The sequence below is a fragment of the Arachis ipaensis genome, chromosome B6 (assembly GCF_059453495.1).
Source record: "Arachis ipaensis isolate K30076 ecotype BB chromosome B6, ASM5945349v1, whole genome shotgun sequence".
NCBI lineage: Eukaryota > Viridiplantae > Streptophyta > Magnoliopsida > Fabales > Fabaceae > Arachis > Arachis ipaensis.
The window spans coordinates 55,777,085-55,791,969 of record NC_142441.1 but is presented as its reverse complement, the minus strand read 5'-3'; the positions used below and the strand labels follow the sequence as shown (position 1 = coordinate 55,791,969).

Here is a 14,885-nt window from a genome sequence, read left to right as displayed (position 1 = left end):
GGAGTCAACCTTCCATTGAGCTCCTTCTACACATATGTCCATAAGGACTTGGTCCAACCTTTGATAAAAGTTGACTCTCCTTGTGTAGGGGCGTGCGTTCTCTTCCATGTTTGGCAAGTTGAACGCCAACCTCACATTTTTCGGACTAAAATCTAAGTATTTCCCCTGAATCATTGTAACATAGTTCTTTGGATCCGGGTTCCTACTTTGATCATGGTTCTTGGTGATCCATGCATTGGCATAGAACTCTTGAACCATTAGGATGCCGACTTGTTGGATGGGATTTGTTAGAACTTCCCAACCTCTTCTTTGAATTTCATGTCGGATCTCCGGATACTCATTTCTTTTGAGTTTGAAAGGGACCTCGGGGATCACCTTCTTCTTGGCCACAACATCATAGAAGTGGTCTTGATGGGCTTTGGAGATGAACCTTTCCATCTCTCATGACTCGGATGTGGAAGCTTTTGTCTTCCCTTTCCCCTTTCTAGAGGATTCTCCGGTCTTAGGTGCCATCAATGGTAATGGAAAAACAAAAAGCTTATGCTTTTACCACACCAAACTTAGAATTTTGCTCGTCCTCGAGCAAGAGAAGAAGAATAGAAGAAGAAGAAGAAGAAATGGAGGAGAGGGAGAGTGGGAAGTGTTTCGGCCAAGAAGGGTGTAAAAGGGTGTGTTGTGTGAATTGGATGAAGAATGGAGGGCTTTATATAGGGAGGGGAGGAAGGGTTAAGGTTTGGCCATATGGGTGGGTTTGGGTGGGAAATTGGTTTTGAATTTTTGAAGGTAGGTGGAGTTTATGAGGTAGGTTTATGGGGAAGAGTGGATGGATGTGAGTGGTGAAGTGTTGATGGGGAAGAGAGTTTGAGGTGATTGGTGAAGGGTTTTTGGGGAAGAGTGTTTATGGGGTTGTGTGAAAGAAAGTGGTGAGAAGAAGTGAGTGGAGGTAGGTGGGGATCCTGTGGGGTCCACAGATCCTGAGTGGATCCTGTGGGGTCCACAGATCCTAAGGTGTTCAAGGATTTACATCCCTGCACCCATTAGGCATGTAAAAATGCCTTTGCACCCAACTCTGGGCGTTCAGCGCCAGGTTGGTGGCCATTTTGGGCGTTCAACGCCCATTTGTGTGCCATTTCTGGCGTTGAACGCCAGAACCATGCCTGTTCTGGCGTTCAGCGCCCAGAAGCTGCCCATTTTGGGCGTTCAGCGCCAGAACCATGCTCTATTCTGGCGCTGAACGCTAGACAGATGCTCCTCCAGGGTGTGATTTTTCTTCTGCTGTTTTTTATTCCGTTTTCAATTTTTATATTTATTTTGTGACTCCACATGATCATGAACCTACAAAGACATATAACTAAGAAAAATATAGTTAGATAAATAGAAATTGGGTTGCCTCCCAACAAGCTCTTCTTTAATGTCAATAGCTTGACAGTGGGCTCTCATGGAGCCTCACAGATATGCAGAGCATTGTTGAAACTCTCCAACACCAAACTTAGAGTTTGGATATGGGAGTTCAACACCAAACTTAGAGTTTGGTTGTGGCCTCCCAACACCAAACTTAGAGTTTGACTGTGGGGGTTTGGGTTGACTCTGCTTTGAGAGAAGCTTTTTCTGCTTCCTCTCCATGGTTGCAGAGGGAGATCCTTGTGTTTTAAACACGAGGGAGTCCTCATTCCATTAAAGGACTATTTCACCTCTGTCAACATCAATCACAGCTCTTGCTGTGGCCAGGAAAGGTCTTCCTAGGATGATGGATTCATCCTCTTCCTTTCCAGTATCCAGGACTATGAAATCAGCAGGGATGTAAAGGCCTTCAACCTTTACTAACACGTCCTCTACTTGTCCATATGCCTGTTTTCTTGAATTATCTGCCATCTCTAATGAGATTTTAGCAGCTTGCACCCCATAGATTCCCAGTTTCTCTATTACAGAGAGGGGCATGAGGTTTATTCCTAAACCAAGGTCACACAGAGCCTTAAAGATCATGGTGCCTATGGTACAAGGTATTATGAACTTTCCAGGATCCTGTCTCTTCTGAGGCAATGTCAGTTGATCCAGATCACTTAGTTCATTGATGAACAAGGGAGGTTCAACTTCCCAAGTATCAACACCAAATAATTTGGCATTCAGCTTCATGATTGCACCAAGGAACTTGGCAGTTTGCTCTTCAGTAACATCCTCATTCTCTTTAGAAGAGGAATACTCATCAGAGCTCATGAAGAGCATAAGGAGGTTCAATAGAATCTCTATGGTCTCTAGATGAGCCTCAGAGTCCTTTGGTTCCTCAGAGGGAAGCTCCTTATTGGTCACTGGACGTCCCAGGAGGTCTTTCTCCTTGGGATTTACGTCCTCCTCTCCTTCTTTGGGTTCGGCCATGGTGCTTATGTCAATGGCCTTGCACTCTCCTTTTGGGTTCTCTTCTGTATTGCTTGGGAGAGTACTAGGAGGGATTTCAGTGATCCTCTTACTCAGCTAGCCCACTTGTGCTTCCAAATTTCTAATGGAAGACCTTGTTTCATTCATGAAACTCACAGTGGCCTTATATAGATCAGAGACTAAATTTGCTAAATTAGAAGTATTTTGTTTAGAGTTCTCTGTCTGTTGCTGAGTGGATGATGGAAAAGGCTTGCTTTTGCTAAACCTGTTTCTTCCACCATTATTAAAGCCTTGTTGAGGCTTTTGATCCTTCCATGAGAAATTTGGATGATTTCTCCATGATGAGTTATAGGTGTTTCCATAAGGTTCACCTAAGTAATTTACCTCTGCTATTGCAGGGTTCTCAGGATCATAAGCTTCTTCTGCATAAGAAGCCTCTTGAGTACTATTGGATGCAGCTTGCATTCCATGCAGACTCTGAGAGATCATATTGACTTGCTGAGTCAATATTTTATTCTGAGCCAATATGGCATTCAGAGTATCAACTTCAAGAACTCCCTTCTTCATAGGCGTCCCATTACTCACAGGATTCCTTTCAGAAGTGTACATGAACTATTTATTAGCAACCATGTCAATGAGTTCTTGAGCTTCTGCAGGCGTTTTCTTTAGGTGAATGGATCCACCTGCAGAAGTGTCCAGTGACATCTTTGATAGCTCAGATAAACCATCATAGAATATATCCAGGATGGTCCATTCTGAAAGCGTGTCAGAAGGACACTTTTTGGTCAACTGTTTGTATCTTTCCCAAGCTTCATAGAGGGATTCACTTTCTTTCTGTCTGAAGGTTTGAACATCAGCTCTAAGCTTGCTCAGCTTTTGAGGAGGAAAGTACTTGGCTAAGAAAGCTGTGACCAGCTTATCCCAAGAGTTCAGGCTGTCTTTAGGTTGAGAATCCAACCATAATCTAGCTCTGTCTCTTACAGCAAAAGGGAAAAGCATGAGCCTGTAGACTTCAGGATCTACTCCATTAGTCTTAACAGTATCACATATCTGCAAGAATTCAGTTAAGAACTGAAAAGGATCTTCAGATGGAAGTCCATGAAACTTGCAGTTCTGCTGCATCAGAGAAACTAATTGAGGTTTCAGCTCAAAGTTGTTTGCTCCAATGGCAGGAATGGAGATGCTTCTTCCATGTAAATTGGAATTAGGTGCAGTAAAGTCACCAAGCATCTTCCTTACATTATTATTATTTTTGGCTGCCATCTCCTCTTCCTGTTCGAAAATTTCTGAAAGGTTATCTCTGGATTGTTGTATTTTAGCTTCTCTTAGTTTCCTTTTCAGAGTCCTTTTAGGTTCTGGATCTGCTTCCACAAGAATGTTCTTATCCTTGCTTCTGCTCATATGACAAAGAAGAGGGCATAGAAAAATAATAATAATAGAGATCCTTTATACCACGGTATAGGGATCCCTGTGTGAGTAAAAGAAGAGGGGGAGACAAAGAATGTAATATAATGGAAGAAACACAACTGTGAGGAGGGTTGAGATGTGAGATGAGATGTTAGTAGATGAATAAATAAATAGAGTAAGATGGGAGAGGGAGAATTTTCGAAAATAATTTTTGAAAAAGAGTTAGTGATTTTCGAAAATGGTTTTTGAAAATTGTTAGTATTTTTCGAAAATTTTTAAAATCAAAAATAAAAATAAGAATAATTAGTTAATTAAAAAGAAATTTTTGAAAAAGAGGGAAGATATTTTCGAAAATTAGAGAGAGAGAGTTAGTTAGGTAGTTTCGAAAAAGTTAAGAAACAAACAAAAAGTTAGTTAGTTAGTTGAAACAAATTTTGAAAAGATAAGAAGTTAGGAGGTTAGAAAAGATATTTTGAAATCAACTTTTTAAAAAAGTTAAGATAAGAAGATATTTTAGAAATTAGTTTTGAAAAAAGATTTGATTTTTAAAATCTCAATTAATGACTTGATTCATAAGAAATCACAAGATATGATTCTAGAACTTAAAGTTTGAATCTTTCTTAACAAGCAAGTAACAAACTTCAAATTTTTGAATCAAAACATTAATTGATTATGTTATTTTCGAAAATTTGATATAAAAATAAGAAAAAGATTTTTGAAAAATATTTTTGAAATTTTCGAAAATAACTAAGAAATTTGAAAAAGATTTGATTTTTGAAAAAGATTTTGAAAAAGATAAGATTTTCAAATTGAAAATTTGATTTGACTCATAAGAAACAACTTGATTTTTTAAAAATTTTTGAAAAAGTCAACTCAAATTTTCGAATTTGATGAGAGAAAAAGGGAAAGATATTTTTTTTTGTTTTTTTGAATTTTTATGATGAGAGAGGAAAACAGGAAAAATGATGCAATGCATGAAAGTTATGGATCAAAACAATGAATGCATGCAAGAATGCTATGAATGTCAAGATGAACACCAAGAACACTTTGAAAGTCATGATGAACATCAAGAACATATTTTTGAAAAATTTTTAATGCAAAGAAAACATGCAAGACACCAAACTTAGAATTCTTTAATGCTTAGGCACTAAGAATTCAAGAATGCATATGAAAAACAAGAAAAGACACAAAACATGAAATCATCAAGATCAAACAAGAAGACTTACCAAGAACAACTTGAAGATCATGATGAACACTATGATTGCATGAATTTTCAAAAAAATGCAAGATGCATATGCAAGTGACACCAAACTTATAACATGACTCAAGACTCAAACAAGAAACAGAAAAATATTTTTGATTTTTATGATTTTCTAATTTTTTTTTTTGGATTTTTTCGAAAATTAATTGAAAAAAGAAAATAAGGATTCCAAAATTTTTAATATGAATTCCAGGAATCTTGCATTGTTAGTCTAAAGCTTCAGTCCAGGAATTGACATGGCTCACTAGCCAGCCAAGCTTTCAATGAAAGCTCCGGTCCAAAACACTAGACATGGCCAATGGCCAGCCAAGCTTCAGCATGTAATTCAGACATGACATGCCTAACATACCCTACAGTCGTATAACAGCTGATGGTTGGAAGCCTCAGTCCAAAAAAATTTAGACATGGCTTTACAGCCAGCCAGGCTTCACATGCTCCATGAAACACTAGAATTCATTCTTAAAAATTTTGAATAAAATTTTTGAAATCATTTTTTTTTTCGAAAACAGGTGAGAAAATTTTTGAAATATTTTTGAAAAATTTTTGAAAAGAAAACAAAAAGAAAATTACCTAATCTGAGCAACAAGATGAACCGTCAGTTGTCCAAACTCGAACAATCCCCGGCAACGGCGCCAAAAACTTGGTGTTGTTGCCGGATCCAAACTTGGCACTGATGTTACCGGACCAAAAGCTTGCCGAAAACTCAAACAATCCCCGGCAACGGCGCCAAAAACTTGGTATGCGGAATCGTGATTACACTTTGATTATGTAAAATTCATCGCTCTTTCTTTCCCTGGTAATGGCGCCAAAAGACATGATGCCAATACCATGGTTCACAACTTCGCACAACTAACCAGCAAGTGCACTGGGTCGTCCAAGTAATACCTTACGTGAGTAAGGGTCGAATCCCACGGAGATTGTTGGTATGAAGCAAGCTATGGTCACCTTGTAAATCTCAGTCAGGCAGATATAAAATAATAATGGGGTTTTCGAAAATAATTAATAAAATAGGGATAAAAATACTTATGTAAATCACTGGTGAGAATTTCAGATAAGCGAATAGAGATGCTTTCGTTCCTCTGAACCTCTGCTTTCCTGCTATCTTCATCCAATCAGTCTTACTCCTTTCCATGGCTGGCTTTATGTGATACATCACCATTGTCAATGGCTACTTTCGTTCTTCTCTCGGGAAAATGATCCAAATGCCCTGTCACGGCACGGCTAATCATCTGGAGGCATCACCCTTGTCAAAGGCTTCATCTTATCCTCTCAGTGAAAATGGTCAACGCACCCTGTCACGGCACGGCTATTCATCTGTCGGTTCTCGATCATGCTGGAATAGGATTCACCCTCCTTTTGCGTTTGTCACTACGCCCAGCACTCGCGAGTTTGAAGCTCGTCACAGTCATTCAATCATTGAATCCTACTCGGAATACCACAGACAAGGTTTAGACTTTCCGGATTCTCTTGAATGCCGCCATCATTCTAGCTTTCACCACGAAGATTCCGATTAAGAGATCTAAGAGATACTCATTCAGTCGAAGGTAGAACGGAAGTGGTTGTCAGCCACGCGTTCATAGGAAATGATGATGATTGTCACGTTCATCACATTCAGGTTGAAGAGCGAATAAATATCTTAGAAGCGAAATAAGATGAATTGAATAGAAAACAGTAGTACTTTGCATTAATCTTTGAGGAACAGCAGAGCTCTAGACCTTAATCTATGGAGTGTAGAAACTCTACCGTTGAAAATACATAAGTGAAACGTCCAGGCATGGCCGAGAGGCCAGCCCCCAAAACGTGATCACAGGATCAAAATACAATCTAGGATGTCAAATACAATAGTAAAAGGTCCTATTTATAATAAACTAGCTACTAGGGTTTACAGAAGTAAGTAATTGATGCATAAATCCACTTCCGGGGCCCACTTGGTGTGTGCTTGGGCTGAGCTTGAGTTTTGCACGTGTAGAGGTCCTTCTTGGAGTTGAACGCCAGCTTTTGTGCCAGTTTGGGCGTTCAACTCTGGTTTTGGCTCCTTTTCTGGCGCTGGACGCCAGATTTGGGCAGAAAGCTGGCGTTGAATGCCAGTTTACGTCATCTATTCTTGGCCAAAGTATGGACTATTATATATTTCTGGAAAGCCCTGGATGTCTACTTTCCAACCAAATTAGAAGCGCGCCATTTCGAGTTCTGTAGCTCCAGAAAATCCACTTTGAGTGCAGGGAGGTCAGAATCCAACAGCATCAACAGTCCTTCTTCAACCTCTGAATCTGATTTCTGCTCAAGTCCCTCAATTTCAGCCAGAAAATACCTGAAATCACAGAAAAACACACAAACTCATAGTAAAGTCCAGAAATGTGAATTTAACATAAAAACTAATGAAAACATCCCTAAAAGTAACTAGATCCTACTAAAAACATACTAAAAACAATGTCAAAAAGCGTATAAATTATCCGCTCATCAATTACATAACAAGGATCAAGTATAAATACAACCTGTTGGGTTGCAGCTTTTCATTCTTCCTTCTGTTTTCTCCTTCTGAGTCGTAATGCAAGTGTTCTTTAATTTGTTGGCTATTTTCCTGCATAATCCTCAAAAGTGGCTTGCTTCTCAAGCCCTTAAGGTATTCGGTTAATATGCAAAGCTTATTTGTGGGCTTTTGAACTTATTTTGGTGTGTGAACACCAAACTTAGTTCCTTGCCAATGTCTCTCATGCAGCAAATTAATTATCTGTGAAATCCTTTTTCCATGCTAAAGGTAATAAAACTAAAAACTATGAAACAGCAAATAGTTAACTAGTTTATCTAAATGCTTGAAGCAAGCATTATGTAGAAAGTGAGAATATGTTTTATATGAGACTTTGGTGGAACACCAAACTTAGAATCTTTCATTCTCCCTTATATTGTTTTGGTGTGCAACACCAAACTTAGCTTCTTGCAATATAGATAAGGCTAATTGACCTTTTTATTAAAATAGCTATGAAGAGAATACTACCTCAGGTTGGGTTGCCTCCCAACAAGCGCTTCTTTATTTCACTAGCTTGGCATCCTCCATCCTTTGATCATGGATGTTGAGAATTCTGTCGCCTTTGATTTTCTCCTCTTACTGTGGGCTTTCTCTCCTCTATTTCTTCTTGAGGAACTTCTCTGTGGTGCTTCTCTTTGATTATCGTTTCTTTTTCCGTAGCCCTCTCACTTTCCTCTATGATTGATTTCCATTTCTCCAACCTAGCAACTTTCTCATTGGCTTTCAGATTGTCTTCAGTGGCTCTGGGGAAAGTATTTGCTCTCTTCTCACCCATTTCTGCAAGGTGCTTGGCCAGTTGTTCTATTTGCCTCTCAATTCTTTTGATTGAGGTTTCCTGGTTCTTTGTTGTCAACTCTTGGTGCTTCATTATTCTCTCTATTAAGATTTCCAAGTTGGTGATCCTCTGAGAATCTTGTGGGATTGGTTGGTTGTGGGGTGTTGAGGGTTGGAAGGGCGAGTATTGTGGTGGTGGTGTGCAGTGGTTGTTGTTGGTATGGTGGTATTTTTGCTGATTTGGGAAGTTGGGGTTGTTGTAGTTGAGGTCCCTTGGTCCTTGATTTTGGTGCTCACTTCTCCTCCAGTTGGAATGAGTTCTCTAGGGCGAGTTGTACACATCACCCTGAGACTTGTATTGGAACATGCTTGAGGTGCTGTTTGGAGAGTGTAATTGCTCATGACTTTGTTGCTCATAGTTAATTACTCCAAAACCTTTTTCAGATTGATTCCAACCATGTGAATTTTGAGGTAAGTTATGTGCATTTGCCATAGCAGTTCACAACTCATCAATTTTTCTGTCCATCAGTTCTAATTGTTGCTGAAGTTGCTGATGTATCTGCTTGTTTTGGGCCATGATCGTACTTACACCTTAAATTTTCACCACTCTCTTCTCTTGTGTGAATGATTGCACTTCTACCTTTAGCTTATCAATTCCCTGGGGTTGTTTCAACTTGGCCAGGAATTCACTCATTAAATCCTCCCATCCGATTATGTTTCCCTGTGGGAAGGTTTCAAGCAATTGAGCAACATCATTCATGGTGATGGGCGGATGCTTCAATTCATGGGTTACATTGTCATCTGGGGTGAGGACACTACTCCTGCAACAACTATGATTTGTTGGGTTCTTCTCCATAATCTTCACAGCCACAAATAGTTCAAATGAGGATTTAGTATACTCATGCCAAAATGTGATTAGAAGATTAGTTGACACAATATGTCAAACAGTTAATCGACTTGAAATATCAATAGAAGAAAATTACTTCTCTCGTATATTCAGCAAGCAAAATCATAAGATTCACACAAAACCAGAGAAACCAGAAGAACTCCACTCTATTTCTAAAGTGGGGTTTTAGTTAGCTAAAGCAAAAATTCAAATAGTTAGTGGGTTAATCAAAAGTTAAAGGAATAAAAAAGAAAAAGTGCTTAATATAGATCTCCACTTCACTTAATCATTGTCAATCTAATCAATCCCCGGCAACGGCGCCAAAAACTTGATGTGTGAAAAACCATCCAACATAAAACTCACCGGCAAGTGTACCGGGTCGCATCAAGTAATAATAACTCACATGAGTGAGGTCGATCCCACAGGGATTGAAGGATTGAGCAATTTTAGTTTAGTGGTTGATTTAGACAAGCGAATCAAGTGTTGATTTGAGTTGTTTGTAATTGACAGAAGCTAAATTGCATGAACTGTAAAGGGAGAGGGATGAATTACAGTAAATTAAAGAAAATAGAAAGTAAAAGTGCTGAATCTTAAAGAACAAGTAAATTAAATTGCAGAAACTTAGATTGCAAGAAATGTAAATAACTGAATCTTAAAGTGCAAGAAATATAAATTGCTTGAATTATAAAAGGGTTCAGGGAGCTGGGATTGCAGAAATTAAACAAGCAGTAGTAAATTGCAACAAACAGAAGAGCAAAAGATGAATTGAATTGAAATGGATCTCAAATAGAAAAGTAACAATGCTTGAAGAATTTAAAAAAACAGAGAATGGCTGATGCTTAATTGCAGCAATTAAAAGAACGTTGAAGATCTCAAGAGTGGAAGAGACTAGAAAACAAGTCTAGATCTCAAATCCTTCCTTGATCCAACAAGAACAATTGCCAAAGAAATGAGGAAAAGTAAATTGCATAAGAATAGAAGATGAAGCAGTAAACAGAGATTGAATTATGCAGAAAAAGTAAACAAGATATCTCAAGGTGAGATTGAAACAGAAGTTCTTCAATTCTCCACCCAAGATCCCAAAGCAAGAAGCAAAGAGTGCTCAAGCAAGAACAAGGAAGAAGAGAGATCAATTCTCCTTCCTAATTCTCTAAGATCCAAGTTCAAAGTAAAAGCTCAAAATTACAAAGTGGAAATTCTAAGAAGCAAAAAGGTAAAAGTTTAAAAAATGAAGTAAAAGGTCCTTAACTAAATCAAACTAGCTTCTATTTATAATCTTTCTATTCTTGGATTTAAGAATTTGGATGGGCTTTTTAGTTTGGTGAAGAATTGAATTCAATTGGATTTTTAATTGACTTTCAGCCCATGTATTGCTCCCAGGAGGATGCTCTGCTCTTGTGGGGAGCGGAGCATCAATGCTTATGTTGGAGCCCCTTTGTTGCGTGCCAAGGTTGTGAGGTAGTCAGGATAGCACTCCGCTCTTGTGGGGAGCAGAGCATTGGCTTGTGTTGGAGTGGGGTGTCTTGCGCGCTCCAAGTCTCCTCGGCCGTGTCATGATGCGTGCTCAATTCCCCCTGGCCGTGTCATGATTGTGTGTGTTGCACCAAGGAGTAGCGCTCTGCTCTCCTTGGGAGCGGAGCATTGGTGCTTCCAAGGGGAGGTCCTTGGTTCGAAACTTGAGGGAGGCATGCGCTGGTGCAAATTTCCTTGGTTTCTTGTAGCGCCTTGCTCCTTGCTTCCTTTGGGTCCTATGTTCGATCCTTGTGGCAAGCATTTGGGCCAAGTGTGGCTCATTTTTCCTTCTGAGTAGCGCTCCCCACTCTTCCTTAGGTGCTTGGTTCGATCCTTGGGATAAGCATTGGCAAACTTCTTTCCTTGGATTTATTCTTGAGTGAGCCCGATAATGCTCTCAAGGAGAGCGGAGCATTGTTCTTCCCTTCTTCATTTCTTGGCTTCAAATTGTGCTCCGCTCTCAAGGGGAGCAGAGCATTAAGCCTTGCTTTCTTGGTTCATTGTTGTGCTCCCAGTAGAGTGCTCCGTTCTCAATGAGAGCTTAGCTTCATGCTTCATTATTTTCTTTGCCATACTTTTCTCCTCCTTGGGTCACGTTTCTTAGGCCATGCTTTCTTGTTTTCTTCTTTTCTTCACCTACAATTAATCAAAACAACCATCAAAGTATCACCAAATTCACAAGGTTTATAAATCAATAAAAATTAATTAAATTTAGCTTAAACCTCATGATTTAGTATCAATTAAATAATGGTTGATTGATTCAAAGAAACCATGCAATTCCATTCCAAATTACTTACTTACAATGCAAGAAAGTGCATAACTTCTAATAAAAATAAAGAAAAAGACTAGTAAAACTAGGTTAAGATGACTTGTCATCACAAGTAGGCCAGTTGAGCAAGCAAGTACCTGAGAGGCCTCCAAATACACTTTCTGGTGATAGAGTGGTAAACCCAAGAGAAGATTGCAAGGCCATTCAATTGAAAAGTGGTAAGGTAGCTGGTTCTGAGACTAAGGTCAATGAGAAACTAGTTGAAAAAAAAGCTCTAGAGGAGAAGAAAGAAGAGGTGGAGCACGTCCCTCCTTGGCGTGCAGATAATCCATTCCCAGTCTCTCTTGACACTCATCCTACATTGCCTAAGGCTCCTGAGTACAAGCCTAAAATTCCATATCCTGAAAGACTTCAGAAGGCTTCTTGTTTCGAGGGTTACCTGAAACTGTAGGTCGATCTCGGTTGAGATCTGCGGTGGTGGCCGGTACTGTCGTGTTCGACTTGCTACCCTTGGAAGTGCTGCTGATCCGTGTACACCAGAGGGTGGTGGTACCTGCAAGGTACTTCGATGCCTAAGTTAGAATGGGTTTTAAGCAGGTATTTGGTAGAATCAGAGTATCAGTTACACCTGGGTGCTCCAGTGTATTACCTGGGTGCTCCAGTGTATTTATAATAGTGTGGAGTGACTTTTCTGGAGATAAGATAGTTATCTTATCTTATCTTTGAGTGAAGTCATCTTTATCTTTAAGGGGGACCGCCCTTATCTTTCTAGGCTTCCTTGCTGCCTTTAGATTGGGCTGTGTCCCTTCGTTTGGGCCTGTTTGGGCCTCTCGCGGTAGCTTGGCCGACGTCTTTTGAGAGGAGGTCGGGACGACCCATTTGAAGAGGTCGGTCGCTTTGTTTTCAACCAGCTCGGGTCGGATAGCTCGACCCAGGGTATGAACAGTGTCCCTGCTCGAGTTTCGACTTTTTCCCTTTGTGGTCATGTCCTTTAGACTTTTTTGACCCTTTTTGAGGAAGTATAGCTCAAGCATTTCGCCTTGGGTCGATCTCCAATATGACTCCTAGTAGTTTTATTCTTGAAATGTGAAGCGTTTTTCCTCTTCTTTTTAATTGTAGCGTGCATTGCACTTTTCTTGGGAATGTGCGAGAATTAAATGCTCATTAACCTCCCTTTGCCATTTCCCTCTGCTTCATTTTGAATTCTTTAAGCCCCTTTTCAGTTTCTCTTCCCCTTTCTTTTCGTTCTTCTTTCACTCACGACGTTTTTACTCTTCTTTGCACCCTTCTGTTTCCATATTTCTCCTTCGAAGAAGTTTGTTTAGCGTGGGTTTGTTCGTCATTTCTTCTGCTCTTCTTTGACCGTTTGTTGCTCTCAGGTTGGTATCTTCTTTCTCCATTTTTCATTGTGATGGCTTGTTTTGGCATTTTACGTCTATGAAGAATCTGTTTCAAAAGGATGGGTCTTTTTGCTAAAGGTTGCATTTTTTAATTAATGCAGTGTTTTCCTTGACTTGCCCCCTACTTTTTGCTTGGTGTTGTGTTTTGTTTTTTCTAGCCATCCATCCTTCTCTGCCTTGAAGTGACTATTCTACGCCTTTCTTTGTTACTGCCTTCTTCCTTGCAGGTTAGCGTTTTCTACCTTGTTCTCTTTCTGCTTTCGACAATTTGTGCATCCTCTGATGTGGCCCTTTGATTTTGAAAAAACTTTTAATTCTTCTGTGAAAAGATTATCTTTTTGTGTCTTGATCCACGACTGATGATTTTCCTTTGTGGCTTGCTCTTTGCGAAGAATGTGTGCCTTCTGGTGATTTTGTTTAGGGCTTTGTTACTGTTCTTGTATCATTGTCTTTTGGCTTTTGTTCTAACTTAACACTCCTTTGATTATGAACTGCGACTTTTGTTTCCAACTTACACTAAGATGAACTGTTAGTAGGAGAATTCGTGACTTTTGCTGCTTTTTGTTGGTGATGATGATATTTGCTTCCGAGATGTTTAAGGCGTAGGTTGTCGATTTCCTTTTTCCTGGTTCTTGCCTTGTTATTGCCCCCAAAGGGTGCCCCTAGTCTTTTGGTGTGAGTCCTGGGGTTTTCCTTTTACTGAATTCTTGATTTTTATATGTTATTGTCCGAGATGTTTTCCTATATGTCCGAGTTGTCTGGAAGTAACCCATTTTATTTTTCTTACTGTAGGAGTAGTTAACCCATGTCACATTGCAAAAACATTGTTGCAATGTGTTCTAAGATCCCAGATGGCATGTTAGATTGGCTGGATTCCATTGTTCTGATGTGTGTTACTGTTGCTGATTCTGAGTATTGTGTGCGGCTTAGGAGACACAATAGGATTTGTAGTGATAGAGATCAAGAGAAAAACTATGAATTAGTGTTTGTTGATCCGGAGGAAATAGTTAGCTTTCCCTCTTTAACTCAAGGAGAACGTCCTTTTTTCTATGGTTATGACTATTTCTTTAGTCAGTTGAATATTACCATTCCATCTATCCCTTTTGAGACCGAGTTGATGTGGTCTTGTAATGTAGCTCCTTCTCAACTCTACCCGAACTCCTGGGGCTTCATAAAAATCTTTTAGTTGTTGTGTCAAGAACTAGATATCCGACCTATCCAAACTCTTTTTCTTTATCTCTTTGTATTGACAAAGCCTGGGGCCGCGAAAAAGAAAGCTTCCTGGGTTTCTTTCCGATCTGCTCAAGGAAAGAAGGTTTTTTCTATGTATGACGAGTCCTTTAGGGACTTTAAGAACTATTATTTCAAGGTCCAAGCTGTTTAGGGAGCTCGGCCCTTCTTTTTGGATGAAAATGGTAAGCTTACTTTTCCTTTGTGCTGGGAGAAAATGTAATAGTAGCTAGGTATTCCTGGGAGAGTTTTGATGAGGTCGAACAGGCCTTTGTGAATGTGCTGGAGGAAGTTTGGGGAGAGCCTTCCCATCTTGACACAAAGAAGTTTTTGGGGGACCATTCTCTTCTTCAGGCTGAATTGGGTAGTTGTTGACTTTATTTTCAGCTTTTCCTTGTTTTTTTGTTTATTTGACGACCTTGTTATTTCTTAATTATGATCTGTTTTCCTATTTCAGAGATGGTGAAGTCGGTATATTCCATGAAGGCCTATCGTCGAGCTAAAAAGGCGACGGCTGCTTCCAACATCTAGGCCAAAACTGTAGAAGGTGAATCTTCTCAGGCTCTTCCCAAGAAACCGGTGTCGACTGCTTCTGGGCTGAGGAAGGTTATCCCGACCCCTCAGGTCTGGATTATTCCTTCTGACACAGCTCGACCATCGACTGGTACTTCTTCTTCTCCTACTGTTGCCCCCCCTCCTAAAAAACAGAAGATTGTGGATAAACAAAAAACTGTGGACCCATTTGA

General features: G+C 39.7%; 1 non-coding gene across 1 annotated transcript; it reads left to right on the top strand.

Moving 5' to 3' along the window:
* The first annotated feature begins 3,132 nt into the window (after positions 1–3,132).
* LOC148555661 (small nucleolar RNA R71) lies at positions 3,133–3,240 on the top strand. The gene has a single exon (XR_015887955.1). It is a non-coding gene; the product is annotated as a small nucleolar RNA R71 (small nucleolar RNA).
* The last annotated feature ends 11,645 nt before the right edge of the window (positions 3,241–14,885 follow it).